This window comes from Chiroxiphia lanceolata, chromosome 7 (assembly GCF_009829145.1).
Source record: "Chiroxiphia lanceolata isolate bChiLan1 chromosome 7, bChiLan1.pri, whole genome shotgun sequence".
In the NCBI taxonomy this organism is placed as follows: Eukaryota; Metazoa; Chordata; class Aves; order Passeriformes; family Pipridae; genus Chiroxiphia; species Chiroxiphia lanceolata.
This window is the reverse complement of record NC_045643.1, coordinates 32,548,285-32,570,181: the sequence shown is the minus strand read 5'-3', so window position 1 is coordinate 32,570,181 and position 21,897 is coordinate 32,548,285. Positions and strand designations below refer to the sequence as shown.

Below are 21,897 nucleotides of genomic sequence, written 5' to 3'. Positions count from 1 at the left end.
TTGGCAGGATGGCACCTCATTTAATACCCTCTAGTGTTTCCTACTTCTTTGAAAAAAAACCCCATTGTTTGGGTTTTGCTGTCACAGATAGGTCATCAGGGTATTATGTAAAACGCACTCATCTTTAGGGTGAGCAGGGTCAGTGAGCAGGGAGTGTGTGCCTCGTCCCTGTGTGTGCTGCCCTGTCACTGGCATGCTACAAGGATGTGTGGTGCAGTGGGTTTTCCCTGTCCTTCCTACTCGGGTTCACCCAGCATCACAGGAACCGCTGCAGCCAAGTATTAAATCAATGACAAATACAAAGCACACACTGTAGAAATTACTTAAGCTGTGGTATCTTTGCTCAGAAATGGGTTTGTATATCTGTTAGAATAACATCAGGTGAGCAGTGATGAAATGCATGTTTATGAGGAGATGTTTTTCTGAGGACATTTCAGCTGAAGCTGGAGATCAGGCAGCGTGTGCTGTGTGTGGTACCAGTGTGTGGGCACCACAGCGCTCCCCAAAATGATGGGCTTTTAATATGTCCCAGAGTTATGTTTTTCATGACTGATTTGTTACTGGAAGGTACTATAGAAGATGAAATGAAGATACTTCATTTCAAATAAATGTACATCACCAAAAATATACAAATAATCTGTCATATTTTTTCCATATGGTTGTATGGAAAATCTGATACCTTATATATTGGACTGAGTATGTATTTATGCCTTATTTTCATTGGGAGAACTGAATAATTCAGACTGACTACCTGACAATTGCTCAGGTTTCTTTATTTTATGAACTACGATCAGTAAATATTGATTATCCATTATCAAAATGCAGAATTACTTACTGCTAAACCATCTCCTGAAAGTTTAAGCAGCACTGAGCCAGGATTGCTGTTTGGCTCTTCCTGTCATTCACAGTCATTAATTTCACAGTGTGCATGTTCACAATTTTCTTAGTCATGTCTCTTCTGACTCATTTTGTAAGGAAAAAGAAGACAATCAGTTTGCCTGTGTACAGTTCTTACTGCATTTGATGAGGACTGTGCAGGTGTCTGTGATGACAGAGATCCCATTATTAAAATAAGCAGCTTTCAAAGCAGATCACAAGTTTTTGCAAAACATAATAAAGACTGAAAACTGCTTTAGTCATCAAAGTATTTTTTATTTTTTAAGTCCATGACTTTTGACCTTTGGACACAAAATATGACCAGGAAAAGTGTTCATTTTGGTGAAGTTTTCTTAACAGTGAACAGTGCTGGGTTAGAAAAAATATGAGAAAAATGCTGCCACAGTTTACATGGCAGAGTTCTCATGGCAGAGTAAGTATTGTGTTAGCAGAAACTAGTTTAAAAGCCTAAAGTGTGTCAAAAGTATACACAATTATATTGTGTTTTAATAACATGGATTAATTTAATAATTAGACAAAAAATGTTACCTTTTTTTATTTGATACTTGTATTTATATCCATGTTACACAGTTTAGTTAGTTTGTACTTCCCATCCAAATCCTTTGATTTGACTCTATTTTCCATTAGTTCAGTGGCCTGTAACCTACATAAAAGAAATTGTACCACTCTGGCAATTTAACTGTGAAGGTTAAAGTGGGATGATATTGCCTTTTATATCTACATGGGTTTCACTTAGGGTGGGCCCTAGGCTCTGATTTACCATGTGTCCTGCTGCGTTTTTAAGTGATGCAAAGTGATTATCATGGGCTCTTCCCGGTACCCGTCTATTCCACACCTGCACCCTTTTGTTAAAAACCCACCATGTTAAGTGAATGCGAGGTCCCCATTGAATAGGTTTCCACCCTCTGGTAATCCTTCTGCATTAGATTGATTTATGAATGTATCAGATTCTTTGTTAGCATGTAAACCACTAATTAATTTAAAGCTCTCTGTGGAAAAATTAAAGCCCTGGTTAAGGCTTTCAACAGGCTCAGATGGTGCTAATAATGGAAAAACAAGTTATATTAATGAGTTTTGATGTGATCAGCACAATTCTTGCTTTACAAACAGTTTTTGCAGTAAAATAGTGGAGACTGCAAGTATTTTAAGTAAAGAGTGGAAGAAGGAAAAAAAAAAGGCATCAAAAAACTCGCAGCGTCAGTAAGATGTCCCATTATTATAAGGAACTGAGTCACTTCTGCTTGTTACAACTTTGTTAAAAGTAATGTGTTTAGATATATGTAACAGCCTCCTAAAAAACCATGGGAAGTGCAATCCAGTCTTTTTTCCAGGTTGAAACAGAACTTGTAATCAGCTTTGAAAAGATCTGCCTCTTCTCATCAGGCACTGCCAAACTGGAGCGTTCACATGGAGATGGATGTGTTGAAGTGCAGAAAAGGTCTTTACTAAAATGGTATTAAAATCAGTAGAAAGTCTGATATTATCAGCTTTCCAAACTCCTGTGGGTTTTGTGTGCAATTTCAGTAGTTTGCTCTTTCACTCAAATTCAGGCTTTTAATGCGCGTGCTAGTTCTTGGTGAGAAGAAAGAGGAGATCAGACCCTGCCTTGCTAATGCTTTGTTGAGGTGGGTGACATGAAGTTGAAAATAGCCAAATCTCCATATTTTTTTTTTTTAGGTAGCTGAAAATGCACAGTTACAGAGACAACCCATGGCTGTAGGAAATTGTGCCTCTCCTGGGAGCCACATTTACCTCTCCAGGCCTTCAGTGCTACCAGGGCTCTGAGACTCAGGCCACCATCCTGGCTCTGTGCTCGGCACCACAGCTGGTATTAATGCTGCCCCATTAATCAGCTAGCGGGGAGTCCTCTGAGCACGAGCATGGTCAGCATGCTCAGAGGCCCAGCTCTTAACATCTGCACTATGTACCTTGTTTTTACACAAGAGGGAGAATCCTGAGGTTGCTCTTGAGCCAGGGTCTTACAGATGGCAGCACAATGTGCTGCCACGAGCGCAGAGGCGCTTGCTGTCACCAGCATAATGAATCTCTGCCAGTGCCTCCGGCAGTGGGGAAGGCTGTTGTTGCAGGAGCACCCTGGTCATTTAAAAGTAGAGGATATTTAGTAATAAATGAAGTGTTAAAGATGAGCTACGAAAGGCTAAATTGTCTTTCCCAACTTCTGGGTCCTTACATCTGTGAAAGAATCTATCTGTGCTTTAATTAGAAAGTAGCAGAGAGAGAGAGAGAGAGAGAGGCAAAGGAGCTGTTTCGAAATGTTGCTTTGAATGTTAAATATCCCAAACCAGAAAGATGCAATCTGTCCCTTGTTCTGCCCTCTCTGTGAAGCTGTGTATTTATACACAGCTAGCCATCCTGTCTGGCTCCTTTTTCTGAGAAACTTCATCATACAGACCTCATGGAAAACTCAGTGACACTAGCAGTAGTTTTAGCATCCATAATGATTATTGAAATTCTTTACAAGCCTAGTTTAATGCTCCTGGACCTCATTAGTTGTTCATACTTCATTAAGTCAAACGTCCTCATCCACAACTTTGCAGTTTTATTGTCGGTGGTTTTAAGATAAAACCTTGTGTCCTGAGTATTTTCTTGTCGTTTGCTTCAAATTTGCAAATATGCAGATATTTTCATGTTTTCTATTTTAAGGCTTTTATGAATCCTAAGGATTCTCCATGACCTAAACTTGATGATACCTTTCAACAGTCGTTTTCCAATGAGATCCCGATTGCCTCTGCTCAGAACCGGCTGCCCTTCAAAGCATGGGTTACTCTTCCCTGGTTAATTCAGTTCTGAGTCCGGTTTATTCACCGAATCGCACAATAAACGGTTACAAAGGATTTCCTCGCAGTTCGCGGGGCGGCAGCAATTGGGTGAGCGCTGCTGGGTCGCGTCCGGGCGCTCCCGGCTCCGCCCGTGCGCCAGGAGAGGGCGCTGCAGCCACGGGAAACGCTCCCGGTAAAACACACGGGACCGGGAAGGGGCTCCTGGTACTCGCCATTCCAAGGGGAGCGATGCTCCGTCCGCAGTTTTGGTGTTTTTTGTTCTGCTCGCCGCGGAATGCTGTCGTAGTCACCGGCACGGAGAGACCAGCACTATATCCAAAGGGGCAGGCATAAGTTTTGCCGCTTAGCTTGGAGCTCACCGAAGTGGTCTGTATCCTCAGCAAGCTGCTGCAAGTATTTAAAAAAAAAAAAAAAAAAAAAAGTCAAACAGAATTATGTAAAAATCACTGAACATGAAGAAAAAAAAGAAAATACATCAAAATGCATTTATATAATGTTTTAAAGTAAAACAGGGGGCAATCTGTAGAAAGCATGTCATATCAGCTAAACTACCCTCCAGTAGAAATTGCCATTTATAGATAACAAAGGCAGGGGATGTGTAAGTACAGAAAGGGCACATGCAGTCTCATAGCATCTATGGGTGTATGGAATATTGGAATGGCAGTTGGCTCCAGCATGAAGCAAATCCTGCTTTATGACTAGAAGCAGATGTATCCTGCTCTAGGCAATACCTCACCCCCTAATAGGAGTGATGTGCCCATGCACTAATAACAGTGAATTGCAGCCATTTTAATATCAAAGGTTAAGCTCTGCAATCCTGAGCTCCTCCAGGCAATGGCAGGAGTTGACTTGAGTAAGCCACACACTCAATGGATTAATATTTTTGCAAGGATGACCTGAATAGAGCCACTGATCTGCAGGCTGAAAAGGCAGAACATTTTTGGTCTGGTTTTATCTCTTGCAAGAAAGGGATCTCAGGGAGGACAGAATTTGTCACAACTTCTGAGGCTCTGAAGAGGAAAGGTGAATGTGTGCACTGGGCCAACAGTTTGAATTTTATGCAAACCCGAAGGTAAATTTACATGGATTAGTAGCAGTGAAACTGCTGTGATATACTTGGCGTTACAAATTCTTTCTCAATGTAGCTGGAGAAATAGTGTATTACAAGAAGTAAAAGAAGTCACTAGCTTTTAGTTTGTTTTGTGTTTTGGTTTTTTATGTGGTTTTTTTTTGTGTGTGTGTGTGTTATTTTTTTTTTGTTTGTGGGTTTTTTGTTTGTTTGGGGTTTTTTGGGGCCAGCAATTAATTTATCTTTTTAAGACTTGGTTCATACCTGTTCAGTTTTTTTAAAATAAACTTCTAGTGTTTTCAGGTTTTACTCTTTAATCATGTAGGCCCACTTGTAAGACCAAATAAAAACTCTTGTCTTACTGATTTGAGTCAGCTGATTCAAAACTGGTCACAATACCCATTGTAGCAATTCCACCCTTTTCCTGATGTTTCCATGTTGGTATCAGCTCTTCTGGGGGTTCTGTGGGGTGCATTACAGTATTTCTCATGGTGATTACTGATCTCCCTTGTAAAGTATAGCTAAAGCAAGACAGAGAGAATGAAGTGGTGCAGAAATACCAAATCCCCAACTTCTCCTCAGTCAAATCAAGCCCACTGGGGAGGTGAGCATTTCTATTGCTGGACAGGAGTAGACAGGAGTCTTTAATTTCTTCAGTGTTGTTGTCATGTAAAGGTGAACTACAGCATCACTCTGATGATTTCTATTTTTTGTGATATATGGCACTAGTCCCTGCACAAACCAGGGATCCACGAGAATAACCTTTTTTTTTCTCCAAATGGGACAGAAAAAGTTACGAGGTGGGAGAGAAAGTTTCTGTATAAAGAGGGACAAATTTATATACGAAGAGTTTTGCTCAGTTGTGCTGCTTCCATTAAATGTCCATTTATTTAAATGCATGCAGTGTTCCCAGATCTTGTTCCGTGAAGTTAGTGCTGACCCTTGGAATGAGTCAGCTCAAGCAGTGCTCTAAATTACCTCATGTTAGAGTAAAAACTCTGCAACAAGTCTTTGTTCAGCATCCAGCCCCATGCAGCCCTGATCCATAACTGCCCCATGGCAGCAGGAGAACATGGTAAGGTACTGTTAGCCTGTCCCTCTGTGCAGAGACAAAACGTATGTATGCAGGTACAGAAAATAATCTGTTGCAGGTGAATAAAAGAGAGAAAGCGGAAACTGGGAAAAACTGTTGGCCCATTTCTGACTGCTGAACACTTTGCTGGTAGACAGGAAAACCAGTCACAGCTCATCTGAGCAATATTTAAACTTGTCAATATTCTTTGTGCCATTAAGTTCCATGAGCTTTTTTGTTTTCTCTTGGCAGAGCATAATCATCTCTCTCTGCAACTTCTCTCCAAGATTTAAAAGAAATATTAAAACATAGTAAGGAAATAATATCTTCCTATACCAAAATTATGTAACTTTGTACAGATTCATATAACTTGAGCAATTGTGAGTCTTCCTTTCTTTCCTCTCCTTACTCCAGTCTCATAAACTTTAATTCAGTTTTTGCTTTGTCAGGAATTTGCTTTTACATACTTTCTGTTTGTTTTGGCTCCATGTCCATTGCATTGTGATAAGGCATCTTTTCATATTCTATGAGATCTTTCATAATGAAGATCTCATGGCATAGTTTTCCAAGTCTGGAACTGGTGATCAGACTTGCTTGCATGTCCTGCAAGAGGAGACTGTCTAGACTGTGGGAATGACTGTGATGTTTGGATTGTGTTATTTCCATACCGCTGGGCAGGATGCACTCTAGTTAGTCTGGAAACTAATGAAAGTGCCAGGCCTGATACAGGACCTTACCTGGCTGTGAAGTGGCTTTCCTTCATTCTCCAAACTGTATGGATAAGTTGTGCTTTCCGTGTGATACCTTCCTGTGTGACTTTAAATAACCAGGTGCTTAAAACCCCTCTTTGCTACATTCATTAAGGGTCTTGTTCTTTAACTTCGGTGTCCTACAAGGCCTTTGCCACCTAAATCCTTTCTAATCTTGGTAAAAATTTAATTTCTGATCTAAATTGCTAATTTGTAAAACAAGCTGACTCTTCCGCTGTTTGTCTGTTACCTGTGTAAGTAAGTGAACTCTTTGGGGAAGAGGCAGAGTCTTACTGAGCTTCTAAATAGTGCTGATTGCTGCTTGAATTCTGGGGTGCTGGTGTCCCATGAATAGTCCCAGCCCAGCGGCTGGAGATGAATACTGAGAGGGGATTTGGCTCAGTATGCACAGTTCACACAGTTGTCATTTTGTAATTACATCTTTACGATGCACATTTGTGATTGGCATCCATGGTGACATTGCTTATTTAAAAATGATTTCTGAGTGTTGGAGAAAAATTATTATCTCTTGGGAACATCCTGTTCCTGGTAGTAAGTATTAAAATGTGCCCTGCGGCAGTGACTGGCACAGTTTTCCATTTCAGGAACTTTTTCCATGGATGTTGCTAGAGGAGTGGGTCAGAATTTCCAGGTGGTTGTTGGAAGTCTTGTTTTATGTGCTATCTCCTGATGTAATTCATAATAAAACACCTCAGAAGGGAAAACTTGTGATGTAGTATATATGATCAGAAAATACATGCACTAATGAGAAGTTGAAAATTTATTTCATACTAAAAGTAGACCTTGAGAGTTGTCCGCTGAGATAGTCCAAAGGCAAGTTTGCAGTGGTTGTATCTTCCATCAGCTGATAAGGGAAACCTGTCCACAAACTGAAATTGGTCAGAGGAGGTGAGTGGAAGTCGAGGTGTGAAGAACACATGAGATCTAATGCATTTTAGAAGAGCTTGAGAAAGAACATAAGCAGGTCAGCAGAAACACCCTTGTGAACCCCAGGAAACAAGAATATCAGCTCTGGAAATGTGTTTAATCTAACAGAGACAGGAAGGAAAAATTTTTCTTAGTTTTGCTCTTTTCATGTAGCTACTGACTTACAGTTAGGTGCCTGGGCAGGAGCAGGACCACTAGTACTCGGTGGCATTCACGCCTGTAAATCCACAAAAACTGAAAGCTGAACCAAACCCTTCTGCACCTGATTTCCAGGAACCCAGCTGTGCTTGTCTCTGCTTGCATGGTCAGTGCAGCTTGGGTGGTTCTTCTCAGCCTCATTTAAACAAGTTTGTTCATATTTTTCCTGTATTGAATTTGTTATCAAACTTGATGGGTTGAGTAGGTGACAAGAGCTGTTTGTTTTAGTAATATAGTACAGGAGTTCCCAGAAGCACTGGTGAAGAGCAAATTTCCTGTACTGCAAATGTGCAGCAGAATTTATTTCTTTCCAAAGCTTAAAGACTATATAATTACAAAGAATTTGCTAACCTGCTGTTTGTACTCCTTGTACCCAGTGGACAGACAAACTGGTACAGCTGTGAGTCAGGAAGCCTCTAAAGCCTTGCTGGGCTGTCCCAATCCAGGGCAGAGGGGTCACTCTCCTGCTTTTACAGAGCATCTGCCCCAGTGAAAGATGAGGGAGCTGTGTGTGGAAATGATGTGAAACCTTGGTGTGACAGCCAAAACGTACCAAAAAATTCAGAATTACTCTCCTGACTGCTGTTCCAGTGCTCTACATGGTAGAGAATGCACATGGAACATCCTGAGTTTTAATTATGTCATTATGTGTTTTATTGTTGAGGAACAGAACTCAGCCTAATAGCTGGTGATTTTTTTCAACTAAGGCTGAAGGTGTGGAAGAGGCAGAAGAGGGGAGAGCTGCACTCCTTGGTTTTAGTAGCTGGTATTTTCTGTAGAAAAAGAAACATCTTATTTTCCTTTTCAAGAATTTCAAACTAACACTTGCATTTGTCAACATTGACTGTTAGGTTGAAAAAAAATAGATTTTTTTTTTTAATGTCTTAAATGAGACGGGTATATGATTAAGTGCAATTAACAGATTAATTAGAATAAAGTATGGTTAGATACAACAAAACAATTAAATCCTATGTAAAAAGATAACCATGAAAATGAAGATCAGAGAAATAAGTGTCAGAGTGTTTATATCTGTTTTTGACCTTCTGCTGCAGAAGTGTATCCAGACTACTTGTTCTAGTAAGAAAGGGGACTAAAGGAGTAGAATGGTGGCACTTAGAGTTGAGCTGAATTTGGTCCCTGGAAACACTAACAGACATTCAAATGAACCTATTATTGAAAAGTGACACTGCACAATGATATCAGGTGAGACAAAGTCTTTTAATTACTCCAGTTTGACCCATGAACAAATTAAAAAAAGCATGCAAAATTGTTATTTTATTTTTTTAAGTTCTGCCAGGTACCAGACTTTCAAACTCGGGTTGGCCTCTGCAAGTTGAGTCAGTTCTTCTTCATGTGTGCATTGTCAGCACTAATAAAGATGTTGCAGTGGCAGCTCTGTTAAAAATACCATCGAAGATATGGCAGACAACAGAAAAACCACAGCACTTGCCTACTGCCTGTAGCAATACCTGTAGTGCTAAAGGGATGAATATGAAAAAGAGACACATTTGTCAGAATACTAAAGTGATAGGACTCTGGAATACATGCAAGGAACAGCTGAGTAAATAAGGTATCTTTTTTTGCAGTTACTTACCGACCATAAATGGACTCTACAAGTGAACACAGAAAAATTGTAATAAGATCTGACATGTTCATGAGCAATGCTGTAAAGAGCCTGAGGAAAAGAAATGCTGTATAGAAAGGTAGCTAGCAGCAATGTAGTGATGCCAGAGGTGTTGAATGTGTCAGCTGAGAAAGGCAAATAGTAGAGAGTATGTGAAAACTAAAATCCTGGCATATCCCAGATCTGTGGGGGTCTGGTGGTACTGCAAACCATTCTGAGCCACGTCTCATGACTGGAATGGTTAAGTTCTACTTCTCTCAGCCTCAAAAATTTTCTTTAGCCTTAGATCTATTTCAGTTAACTCCCTGATATCCTATTTATCAGCAAGAAATAAAAATACATTAATGAGAAGTCCAGAAAATTAAGAAGTCCTAATACTCTCCAGCATCGGGGCAAGAAACACGTGGTATTTTAGCCTGTGAATAAATCCCAGAGATTACTGGAGGAACAGAGAACAGTTCCACTGGCCAACCCATAAAAGCCAAATAAAACTCTTAGAAGTGTGGGGTTTTTCTAATGCTTATCCTGTGTGTATCCTGCAGCCTAACTCCTATCTCAGTAATACAGATCCAAGTGGAAAAAGCTTGATTCAGCCCCATGCCCATTTGTTCTGTGAGCATTCAGTCCTTTAGAAAAGAAACCATTTATATCATCTAAAGAACATGTTGGGCAGTTACAGAGGAGGCAAGCACACAGGCTGTGCAGATAAGCAGGAGTCATTTAGGACTTTGCTGTGTCCCTGCAGGGCGTTACTGTCACCTCAGTGGAGGGGATAGGGATTGTGCTGGTGCTTCATCTTCTGCTGCATTGCACAGCCCACCAAGTTACTTCAAACATGCCTGAGGGGGCTCAGCTGAGCTGTCAACCTTGTACCCTATGCTGAGCCTCAGGCAGTTCTCTGCAGACTGGAAAGGCTGGTGACCTCCAGTTAGCAATTGGGAATGATCAGTCTGGGGCAGTGACCTCTTCTACCACTACAGTTCGATCTAGAGGAAACCTGATGACTGGGCCCTTCTTATTACTTGTGCTCTGGGCCTGTGTCACTTCATTGCACACTTCAGAAAGCATAACAGTAAATACTGCAGATACTGCATTGCTTCATATGGATTCTGTAGGTGAAAATCCATGCCAGGTGTAAACAGTGTAGCTTGAGTGACATTACCGTTCACTGACTTTTGACCTTGTCTTCTGTCCTTTCACAGACTATGTTTTAAGTCTGCAGGACGCTATTTCACTATAGCAAGTTCCCCTTAAATGGACAGGTGTCAGTGTTTCAGAAATTAGAGTCTGGTATGACTACAAATTCATTCCTTCTCTCTCCCCACTCTGTCTAGACTTCATAGCCGTTTGCAAGTATGCCAAAAATACTGTTCTGCAGTAATGTTTACATAGTGGCCTATCAAAATATTGTTACCCGGTTAAAAGGAACTTGACAAATCTTCTGAGTCTGAGCTGACCACTGTCTGCCATAGTTCTTGGGATTATCTTTTACAGACACTCCAAACAATGCAGACAAGACCTGGAAGATGCCTGCCTTTTAAAAACCCTTTTGAAAAAATTTCTTAATTTTGAAAGAGTATCAGCTGTGGGATACACTTGTTTACAGAGAAGGAATCCCTTCCCTCTTTTCTCCTCTCCTATGTCTAAACTGACAGCAAATAACTGTTACTTATTTATAAAAGAAACACATACCAAAACTTAAATGTAATCACAGCAAGTGCAAGTGTGGAAACTACCCTAAATCATGTGGTCTAGAGCCCATCTTGTGCACCTCTACAATGGACAGTTGTTTCTAAAGCATTGTTGTAGGTCACAAAAAGTCCAAAGAACTTGTAATGTACTTAGAGATCTTCAGGCAAATCTTCTGGCCCTCACTTCAAGACTTCTGATCCAAGGAGGAGTTTCTGACAACCAAATGTAGGCAATATCCCATGAGGTCAGGCATGTTCTTGAACCTGGATTCACTATTTCTTATCTTTTTGAGTGGGGAGTTCGCTCCCATGGCCTCTTTGTTTAAATAAGTCCAGAAAGTGACTGGAGAGGCTTGAGGTTTGTCATCAGTAGAACATTCAACTCTGTGAGTGTAGCTCTTGGAGTCTGTGAAGTATTTAGATGTGTAAATGCAGGCCAATAACTGTATTACTACTTTATGTTCTGGTGCCAGTTTTGTTTATTCCCAGATATAGTTTTGTTCTTATGAAAAGCTCAAATTGCAAAACCTCTGTTGTACTTCTGTGACCAGGAGCTTTTGCCAGTTTTGCCTGACACCGTTTTACCTTCTGTTTCCTGCGTTGCTACATGGATATCCCTTCAGGAAATGTTCAAGGATGACAGATCTGGTAGAAAATTGTAGGTGAATCAAACAATTGACACTTTGTTGGCCCAGGTGGGTTGGCTCTTGCAAGTTCTTGTCTACGCACTCCCTTTTGTGCTGTTTTTCATTGTTCAAACACCATTATTATAAATTTTCTGGAATCAAACAAGTGGGAAACATAAGCAGACACAAACTGGGGATTTCTGCTTGTTTGCAAGTGAATTAAAAAAGCCTCATTGTAAACAAGTTACATTGGTTATGAAACTTTCTTTTTAGTAAGAAGAGATTGTATATATCTGATATGAAAACCAAGCAAAGGGCTTTCTAGAGCTTTCTAGAAATCTTAATATAAACTAAATCACCTTATGAAAAAAAGGTGCAATTATAATTAGCCATTATAATCTAAGATGTTTCAGGGAAAATTTTGAATTATAATTAGCAATTATAGTCTATGATGTTTCAGGGAAAAAATTTGCTTACATTATATTATTTAGTAATCCCACTATTTCTTATTTTGTTATCAAAAGAGATGTTTTTCGTCACACTTCTAAATACTGGGTGTTCATACAGATTATGTCTATCTTAATAGTGTTCACAAGTTTTTATTTGAACTTGAAAAACATTTCATTATTTTTAATTTAGAGAAATGAAATTTCTTTAATTACTGTCTGTAGAAGCTATTAGAAGCTCAATTACATTTGCTAAATAATTTTTTAAAGTGTTATCATTTTAAGATTACTAATTTTTAAACAAATCCATGATCTGACTGTGTGGGACTTCCAGGTTAACTAAGTATTCTCTCTACACCCCTCCAACTATAAGAAAATAATGTCTAAAATGGAAAAATTGATCATGCTAAGAACTGAAGATCAACGGAACTCTTCAAAATTGGTCCATAAATTGTGAATGTGAATAAATAGCAATAGTTTTATTAGGGAGACAGAATTTTCAAAATACGTATTATTTGCCTTCATTCAGCACTGCAAATATGACACAAAGATGAGCTTTAAGAAACTGAGAGAATAATGGCTACTGTGGTGCAGATGTTTCACCTATACAAAGCCTACCTGTGTGTAAATTGCTCTCAGGCGTTGTGTGTAACCACCATGTCTGTAGGTGTGTCTCCAGGAAAGGTGCTAAAAGAGGCCCACATAATTCATTTCAGTCTATTAGCTTCTAGTGGACTATGAGAGGGATGTTTTTGGTATTTAATTTTTTTTTTTCCAAGGTTGCTCCAATTTTGTGTGTCCTGTCACTGGGTATTTCATGGAATTAAAGAGCTGCTGGGCAGCCAGAGCTTCTTTTTGGAGCTCTTCGAAGTGATGGGCAGACAGTGGTTCTCACTATCTAGCTCTGTGCCAAAAGATTTTATGAGTTATTTAATTATTTTTTTCTTGTAAAATAAATGTTATCACAACTCCAACTATATATACAGAACTGCTCATGTAATAGCCTGCCTAATTCAGATTAATTGCAGACTCACAATGATAAAGGAGCTTCAGCACAGCAGTTATTCTGTCGCACAGATGCAATTAAAGCCATACCAATGCAGTATAAATAATGCTAAATTAAGTTGCTGTCCCTCCACATGGTGGCAATTTTGAGCTAGTGCACAGTGAAAGCTAGCATCTTATTTTGTTCAAAAGGAGTAAATACACCAAGAAACATTTCTAATTTACTTGAGTTGCTCTGGAGCAACATTATCACCCAAGAATGTAGAGTGTGTAAACTACTGTCACTAAAGTATCACTAATAATAACAAACATTTCCCATCTTGCTATTCATCTTAGATTCAAGCAAAGCTTGAAGTTTACATCTGAAAGTCATGGCATATGTGTGCTAGTCTGATTTGAGGCCAAATGTGTTAGCATATAAAAATTTCATAGTGGAAAATAAATTATTTGCTTCAAATTATTTAATTTTAACTATTTTCAAGGCAGTTTTAGAAAATGCTAATACAAATTTTTTAGTGTCAGTTAGATTTTCCTGGTTTGTTTGGGCAGCCTGTCATTTTGGGAGCAGAACAGTGTTCCAAAGAACCATCATTTTTTCTTACTGGTATGAAAAAGCTAGAAGATACCAACCTAAAATTAGGATACTGCTTTTTATACTATTTATATCTTGCTGTTGCAGAGCTGTAATAGGAATAAGTTTAGGGAAAATGATTACACCATAAAATAATTGGGGAAAAATATAGAGCCTTAATATAAATCAAGGAAATTTCTTCTTTACCCTGTATAGTACAAGTCTGTGTCAGGTGAAAGATAATTCAGTTTGAAGAGATGTGGAAATAAAGTTACCTCTCCCTCCATGAACCCTCCAAGTGCTTATGTTACTGCTGTTTATACCTTAGTGCTTCATTGTGCTTTAAATACACCTGTAACTTCATCCCTGGGAAGGCTTTGGGTATTTAAGTGTATTTGTCAGTATTCCCAGTATAGCTGGAAACTGTAACAAGGGACAAAGGCATATTAACTGCTACTGTCAGAAAGGTCTGGTTTCAATAGCTGGCTAATTTAATAAAGTCTTGCTTCAGTAAAATGATTCAGCTGTAAGCAACGTGTAAAAATTGTAATAAGCACAATAAGCAATGCACTTCTTTTTCCCCCATTCTTTTGGGTAATGTTTTTTCATGCTGACAAAGTTCACTACAAGGAATGCTGCAATGTTCTGCAAAGTTGTTTGTCAATGCCTTGGTTTATTTTTGCAGAGAAGTATTGATTACAGAATGAGAAACATTTGGTTTAACAGCGATCGATGAGTAGCAAACAAAGGACACTGAAGTTTGACTCATTTTAATTTGAATGAAAATACAGTACCCTGTGCAGTTTATGATAGAATAAAAAATGACATATGCTCTTTGTTCTTGTAATCACATTTTTTCTTGTCATTTGTGAGTGAAATAAGTTCAGTCAGACAGAGGACTGTAGTCTCCTGTGTGCTGGTTGTGGGACCAGGTTGCACAACGGGAGTTAAGGGAGAGAGCTCCAACCTTGCATGGTAACCCAGGCCTTTCAGGAGGGTGACAGGCAGGTCCAGCTGCCTCTGGAGGTGACCACACCAAAGAGATCACCCACCTTCTGTGTAAGAGGGGTGAGGGTGAACCTTCTTGGACTCCTTGACCTGTTTTATTTGCAGGACCCAAACACAAGGACCCATGTTACACAAAATACCTGTAACATGGAGAACATTTGTACTTCCTTTTACCCAGCAGCTTCAGCTGTGGGTAGCTGGAGCTCAGGTACATTCTTGACACTTGAACAAATATCATTCAATCTCCATGCATGATGTTGGGGGAATTAAATATTCATTGCATTGGAAAGAATGAGTTACTTTGTTAAACCAACTGGGAGACCAAGTAGCAAATTCTAGTTTCTGTTTCAATTAATATTTCATAATTAATTCTTGAAAAATGGAACTGTTCCACCATTCCTCTCTCGTCTCTTGTCTCAGGCTTTTCTATGGCTCCTGTCTGCAGCAGTCTTGCAAAAGGGCATACAAGGGTGATAAAATAGTGCGTTTGAATACTTTGAATGTGCATATTTATTCATAACAGTATTGACTTGCTAGAAAAACTAATTTTAGTGTGCTTCTAGTAGTTGCTATTTGTTTACTTAATTCTGTTTTCATTGTCCACTTTCAGGGCTATATTCTCTCTGGCTTGTAGGCTTTTGTGTTGTAAACCAGGCTATGATTCTATTAAATTATGACTTTTATGGCAAGGTGTCAGATGCATAGCATCAGAAAATGCATTAAAAATAAATAAATAAATAAATACTCAGTTTAGGTTACCAATGACTTAATGGTACTTCAAACTCTAAACAAAAAATATTTTAGTCTTTTCTTCCCATCATTTAAATTCATTGCAAAGTATCTGTTTGAAATCAATATTAATTACACAGAAATTGTGACCCTCTTTAGCAAATGCTTTAAAATAGTTGTTAAAAATTTAATGTGAAGGTTATTAGCCTGATTTTGAGCAACATTAAGCCTGTGTTAAATATTCTCATGTAGAATTTTTTTGACAAAATAGTGCTCCCATGTTAGCATAATTAGTAGTACTATAGTAAACCCCTTCTTATGATGCACTGGGGAAGCAAAGAAAAAATTCAAGAATAAGAGGAATCTTATTTCTACTTAAACACTTGCCCTTTTCCCTACCTATAAGGGAATCTTAATGACTTGAGGTTACATGTGTGCTCCTTCTAAGACATTTCTGATATTTGAACTAATCAGTCCGGTTATATCAAGCTGTCGTGAAGACTTGCTTTTCATAAGACTCAAACATAAGTTAAACAGAAAGAGGAACCAGTTTCTATATAAGTGTTGGGCTGTCTCCCTGATGAATAGCAATGCCCTGTGTAGCATGCATGGCATGTGTGTACCCAATCCCTCTAATTCTTCACTTGCGCTTAACTATAGCTTTAAATCTTGACACATAGACACATTCTTCTTTTTCGTGCAGTAATATTATTGATCAAAGGAGTGGTATGATGACAGGTAAAAATAAATTAAAAAGATAAAAATAAAATACTCTGGTGTGGTGGTCTGCCCTCAGCCTTGGGTCAGCCACGCTCTTGCATCCCTTCCTCAGTGGGACCCAGGGAACAAAAAATGACAGAAAAGCTTGTAAATCAAGATAAAGACAGGAAGATCGCTCACCATTTACTCTCACAGGCAAAACTGACTTGGTTTCCAGTAGATTAATGTATTACCAATTAAAATAGATTTGGATAACATTAAAAAAAAAAAGAGAGAAATTTAAAACAATGCTTGCCAAAGTGCGGTCTGGGGAGTCTGATTGCCCTGTGAAGCAGCACAGGGGGATAGATATGCAGGCTGAAGTCTCTCCATGACCATCTCTCTGTGCTGGACCTTTCTCCTCAGAAGCTTCCCCAGCTCAAGTGCAGGCTCTCCACAGGCTGCAGCTCTTCAGGAAACATCCCCATAGTCCTCTATGGGGAGATATGCAGGGAAACATCCACCTCAGCACTAGGATCAGTCCTCAGCCCCAGGCGCTCTCTGGGCTGTCTCTCACACCTCTCTCCTCACTCCTTACCCCTCAGTGCCAATTGGCCCTTTCTGAATTTCCATGAGTGTCACTGATGTGCTCAACTGTGCCCTGTGCTGGGGCTGTGGCAGAGCCCGTGGGAATCTCACAGAGGAGCTCCCACAGCCAGTGCCTGGATACAGCTGTACAGTACATCTGGTCCTCTGACATTAAAAAAAGTAAGATTATGGAGGTGGCTCATGATGGAGGGGCACGGAAAGATGCTTTGAGGTGGAAAGGCAGCAAGGAACAAGCTACTGGCTAAGCAGCTTTAATAGGGAGGGCATGAGGTTATCGCCACTGTGGAAGGGAGAGAGGCAGGTCCAACAAAATGTGGGGGACTGGAGAGTTTTGGGATGAGAAATCTGCTTGAGTTACTGAAATGCTCGACCCTTGTGGGAAGAAAGTAGTTCAGGGAGTTGGTCCTACCATTCCAGTGAAACATCTACTAATATTACCTGCAGTGACAGGTAAAGGAGTTAAAACTCCAAGTCCCTGACTTGAAAGGCTTGCGTGTCATCCTTATCTAGATGTAAAGTTAACAACAAAATAAACCTGAAAGGATAAAATGGTAAAATAGCAGTCTTTCCATAAAAAACCTTAATGTGCCACACGTTCACTCTGTGTGCTGGGTGTCAGACTGTTCAGAAAGAAGTGGCCTGTTATGCACCATGTGCTGCCATCTGCCTCCCTGGGATGCCACCCGCTCCATCCTCACTCGTGTCTCCTCACTCAACAGACAAGACATTTGCAGTTTGATAGAATGTGAAAGAACCATGTGCTGACATTTGTGACGTATCCCACGGGAGTTAAAGGAGACATAAGTGGTTGAGTTCCTCTTAAGGCACTTGTGTGGCTGCATGGGGTCCATCCTTAGACCAAGAGCATGGCTGTTAACCAGTAACTCTGAGAATAAGTGTTGTCTCTTGGTCTCTTCATGGGGTGCTGAGGAACAAATTGTGTTTTGCTGTCAAATGCATGTGTTATTTTCAATCTAGTTATAAATAGTTTTCATGCGTTTTGTTTTGATCATGAGTATCTCAAATTGGATTCCTTCCTTAACTTTGAGAAGATGACTTAATGTGTGGTACATGTCCCTGACTGGATGAGAAATGAAACATTTTGACACGAACATTTCTACAGCTACACAAGAAGGAGCTCGCTGAAGTGCAAATGCTGGTTCATGAGCATAATGAGTAGCTGGTGAAACTTGATTGCTGAAATGTTCTTGAAAAAGTAATTGCAAATAGTATTTGCTCAATGTTAAAATATTCTGGTACTTGCACAAAAGGATCGGTAGAGTTTACTAACCCTGTCTTTTCTCTCTAGTTTGTTCACATAAAATTTTTGCCTGTTTGTAAAGTTATCAGAAATTTGACTGGGTGATGTGATGAAAGTCAGATTATCTGGAGACACTGAAAAGAGGAAGGAAGAACGAAGTAAAGGTTATGCTTCTAAGAGGAGAAGGGTACAGCTGTGCTGCAGAAGGCAAGGAGAGAAAGCAGGGAAAAATGCTTTGAGCAGAGCTCATGGAGAGAAGAACCTGCAATTAAAGAGGAATTGGCAAGTGGGAACACATAACTTCATTGGAAGATGGCAATGATTTTTCTGGTGTTAAAAGGAACTGATGCATTTCACAAGATACTTTTTTATTTAACCTTTTCTTCCCATGGCACTTTCTATTAAGCTTATGTTCACTATAAAACCTTGAACTAGTTCTACATTCATTTCTTTTCACACACCTTTATTTTTCACAGGAATAAAGTGGGGTTAGCACAGAGGAGCTTATAAAGGGCATTATGACAGCACAAAATTTCTGCAGAGTTCAGGGATATGTTTTCTTCTTCCAGAAGACAAAAAAAATCTCAGTTTAATCCTGGCCTTTCTGTACATTAGGCTCACTTTTCTCTTTTGACACTTCATTATGGCTTTTCTGGATTTGAATAAAAATGTTCTCTTTCCTGGTAGATAAGGTCACTACTGCTGGGAGATACTTTCTTTCTGTGTGTAGTGTACATGAGTATTTTGTGTCCTGGAGACCACCTCAAGTGTGGGTGGTCTCTTAGTCCTTTTTCTCCCCACTTTACAGTATTTAATGCCTGTGATCTGGCTGAAAGCAGATCTGCTTTCTGCCTGCAAGAAATGGCAGAAGTGCCACAAGGTTGTCAGTAAATTCTTGTGTAGAATCATGAAAGTGAAGGCCAGTGGTGTGGTCGCTGTGCAGTTATTCATACAGGAAGAGAATCCAGAATTTCAGGGCCATAGGTCAGTGTAGCCTTATGACTTGACCTTTCTGGTCTTGTAGCCTTATGATTTGTTCGTTGTTCATCCCTTACCCCGAAAGGGGCCTGAATTTTGTACAGCAACAGTATGTCCTCATATAACAAATACTGTGTTTTGATGCTTATCCTTGAGATGGCTGAATTGGAACTGGGCATTTCACTCATTTCAGAAGTTCCTAATGTTTAGAGATTTCGTTCTTGTGACGTTATTGTTCTTGTAATGTGAATTTGTTGCTGATTTAAGAGTAGTTTCCTTAAAATAGTTCCTACATCCTTTCTTAAGAAAAACTCAAGAAAGCCCATGTGGATGTGCTGATCTTTTTGTGTAGGATGATAATACAGATTTCCCCACATGAATAGAAGGAGTAAATGGTGGCAGCAACATTCTCTGACCTATCACCATGAGGTAAATGAAACGAAGAAATAGCTTACATAGCTCTGTGACCTGTAGGGAAAAGTTTGGGCTTGCGAATCTCTGTTGTATATCCAATGGTCTACTAGAAAGTGTGGGTTTGTGATTAGCAGGAGCGTGGCCATGCGTGGAGGTGCAGCACATTCATTCCACAGGAGAGGCAGGACTGTGAGCAACTGCAAAACACCCTGGCAATGAGATGGAGAACAGGATACTCCTCTGCTGTCAGCTTTTGTCTCTCTTACCCCAGGGAGATCTGCTTTTGCACATAATGTAGAAGGAAGATTTATTCGAGGAGCAGAACATGGCCAGTGTACCTGACATACAGAAGTAGTTGCTGTATCAGAATAAGGTCATTGTGGTTGCAGTGACACTGAATGAGCATTGAAGGCACGGCTGAATCTCTGGTCTTCAGTCCATTGCCATAGTTAAGCTATTACTGCATCAGGTATTTCAGGCACAGCCTGATGCTTTTAGTCAACTCAGCCACTCAGATGTTCATAGCAGTACCTGAGTTTCCTCCAAAGGAAACAGTTTCTGTAGGGAAAGTTGCATATTTGGTTTTAAGCCCAATTTCTGTAGACACCAGTATCTTCTGAAAGCTTTTCTAAGTCCTGGGTGGTAATTATATATTTCTTTTATGCCATTTTCCTTGCTACCTCTGGGAGCTCTACATATCTCTTTAGCAGCAGTGAAATTCCTCTATAAGAGAAGATGCTAACAGTCTTCAGCAAGAGCCTCTGGAGCAGTATAAGTTTGAAGCTGGCACTGATGGGATCTAAGCTGGAGAAATATTGTCTGCTGTGAATATTCTTCCCATATCATTAGCCTTGAGTTATCCTCCATGAGCCGTACTCTGTACGGCTGCTGTGTGTCTTCTACCTGCGCTGAACTCTCTGCTTTTCTTCTTGTGGCACAAACCAAGGATTACTCAGCACCGGGTAGGATATGGTTATATAACACTAAGGACAGTAATTAGACAATTTAGTTAGAACAATGTATTTTTTTGCCAGTAATTTGTTTCTTGGGCATTTTCCAGGTATTACATATGGCCAACCAGACAGAACCCCTCTGTTCTCTGAGTAATTCCCCCCATTTTTTCACAAGCATAGAGATATTTCATTTAAACCTTTGCAGCCTCCCTTTGTGGCATCTGCTTATTTATCACTGTCTTTAAGATCTGTTTTCCACTTGGTAATGTTCATATTTTTGGTCCCTTGGTTACTGCTATTGTAAATTATTATCCAGTAAGATTTATAGCTGTGAGATTTGTACAAATAACCTGTCTCCCCCATTTAATGACTTAACACTAAGACACCTTTGTTATTTACTAATGAAGCTGTACGAGTAATTTCTATATAAATTTTTGCAGGTGTGTCATGAAAATTTAGGTCAGCAATGGAATTATGTCAGACTGTCTGACAGGCTACAAATTGCCCTGCACTATAGGCACAAAGTATATAGGTGGTGAACCCACTGTAGCTTTACAATGATTTAACCTGTTCTTAGACATTAGAACCCCATCACTGACTGAGTATAATGTAGTACCACTTAAAATGCTTGTGGTTTTTTTAACTGATTTGTTATCACATTTAAATTCATTCATTTCCGTTTAACAAGGTCATATGGAAAAAGGCTGTATATACATTCTTTAATTCCAATAGCATTTTCTTATAACTTTTAAGTTAATTCACTACTCCTCTTCATTACATTTAGCTACTTTGGAAGAGGGTTTTACAATCATTAGCTACCCTTTATATGATGTTTTTGTTAAAGAAAAAAAGATTAGGCCATAGCATATGTAGATTTATCCAGGTAGATCTGTATGTTGAGGGTTTGAGTTTTTTGGTCCCGTGTTTTAAGAATTAGCACACCCATATGCTATTTGCCTCCGAGAACTGTTAGTAAAATTAATGACACTTTTATCACTCTCATATCGTTTGATTGCTACTCAGTTTTAAAACATATTCATTGTCTAGTATTTCAGTAAATAGATTCAAATACACTCTGTACTGCTGACAGGGATCCTTCTCTCAGCCAAAACAAGAAACAAGCGGCTACAGAGCCAAGTCCTTTCCTGCCCACGAGGTTGAAACATTAAGGGATGGGTGACAAATTGTCCCCTTGATTCGTTTCATGCTTCCCATGTCTGCACTCAAGCAGGAGTGATCGCAGATCTCAAATATAATTTTTACATTATTTGAATGGAGATGAAGAAAAAGAGCGGATGGTGGGTGTTTGCTTTTCAATATGCTGACATCTGTGAGTCAAGTAAGGGTAGCTCAGTGTGATGGGATATTCTGAAATATAAAATGAAACTTTCTATCTCTATGTAAAATTACTGTACAAAACTGATGGGACTGGATTGTTAGGGTCATTATTTTGATTTTTTTAATGATTTTTCCTAAACTAAATCTTCAGTTTTTCCTAAAAGTGTGTTTTGTGTGTATAATTAAATTAATAACTTTTTGTGACATTTCA

The 21,897-nt window shown here is 39.4% G+C and overlaps 1 protein-coding gene and 1 long non-coding RNA gene across 2 annotated transcripts in view; both read left to right on the top strand.

The window, feature by feature from the left end:
- Positions 1-21,897, top strand: part of NCKAP5 (NCK associated protein 5) — a 325,062-nt gene that overhangs the window by 165,197 nt on the left and 137,968 nt on the right. The window lies entirely within an intron of this gene.
- Positions 11,202-18,289, top strand: LOC116789521. The gene is made up of 3 exons (XR_004358067.1): positions 11,202-11,294; positions 11,673-11,744; positions 18,086-18,289. It is a non-coding gene; the product is annotated as an uncharacterized LOC116789521 (long non-coding RNA).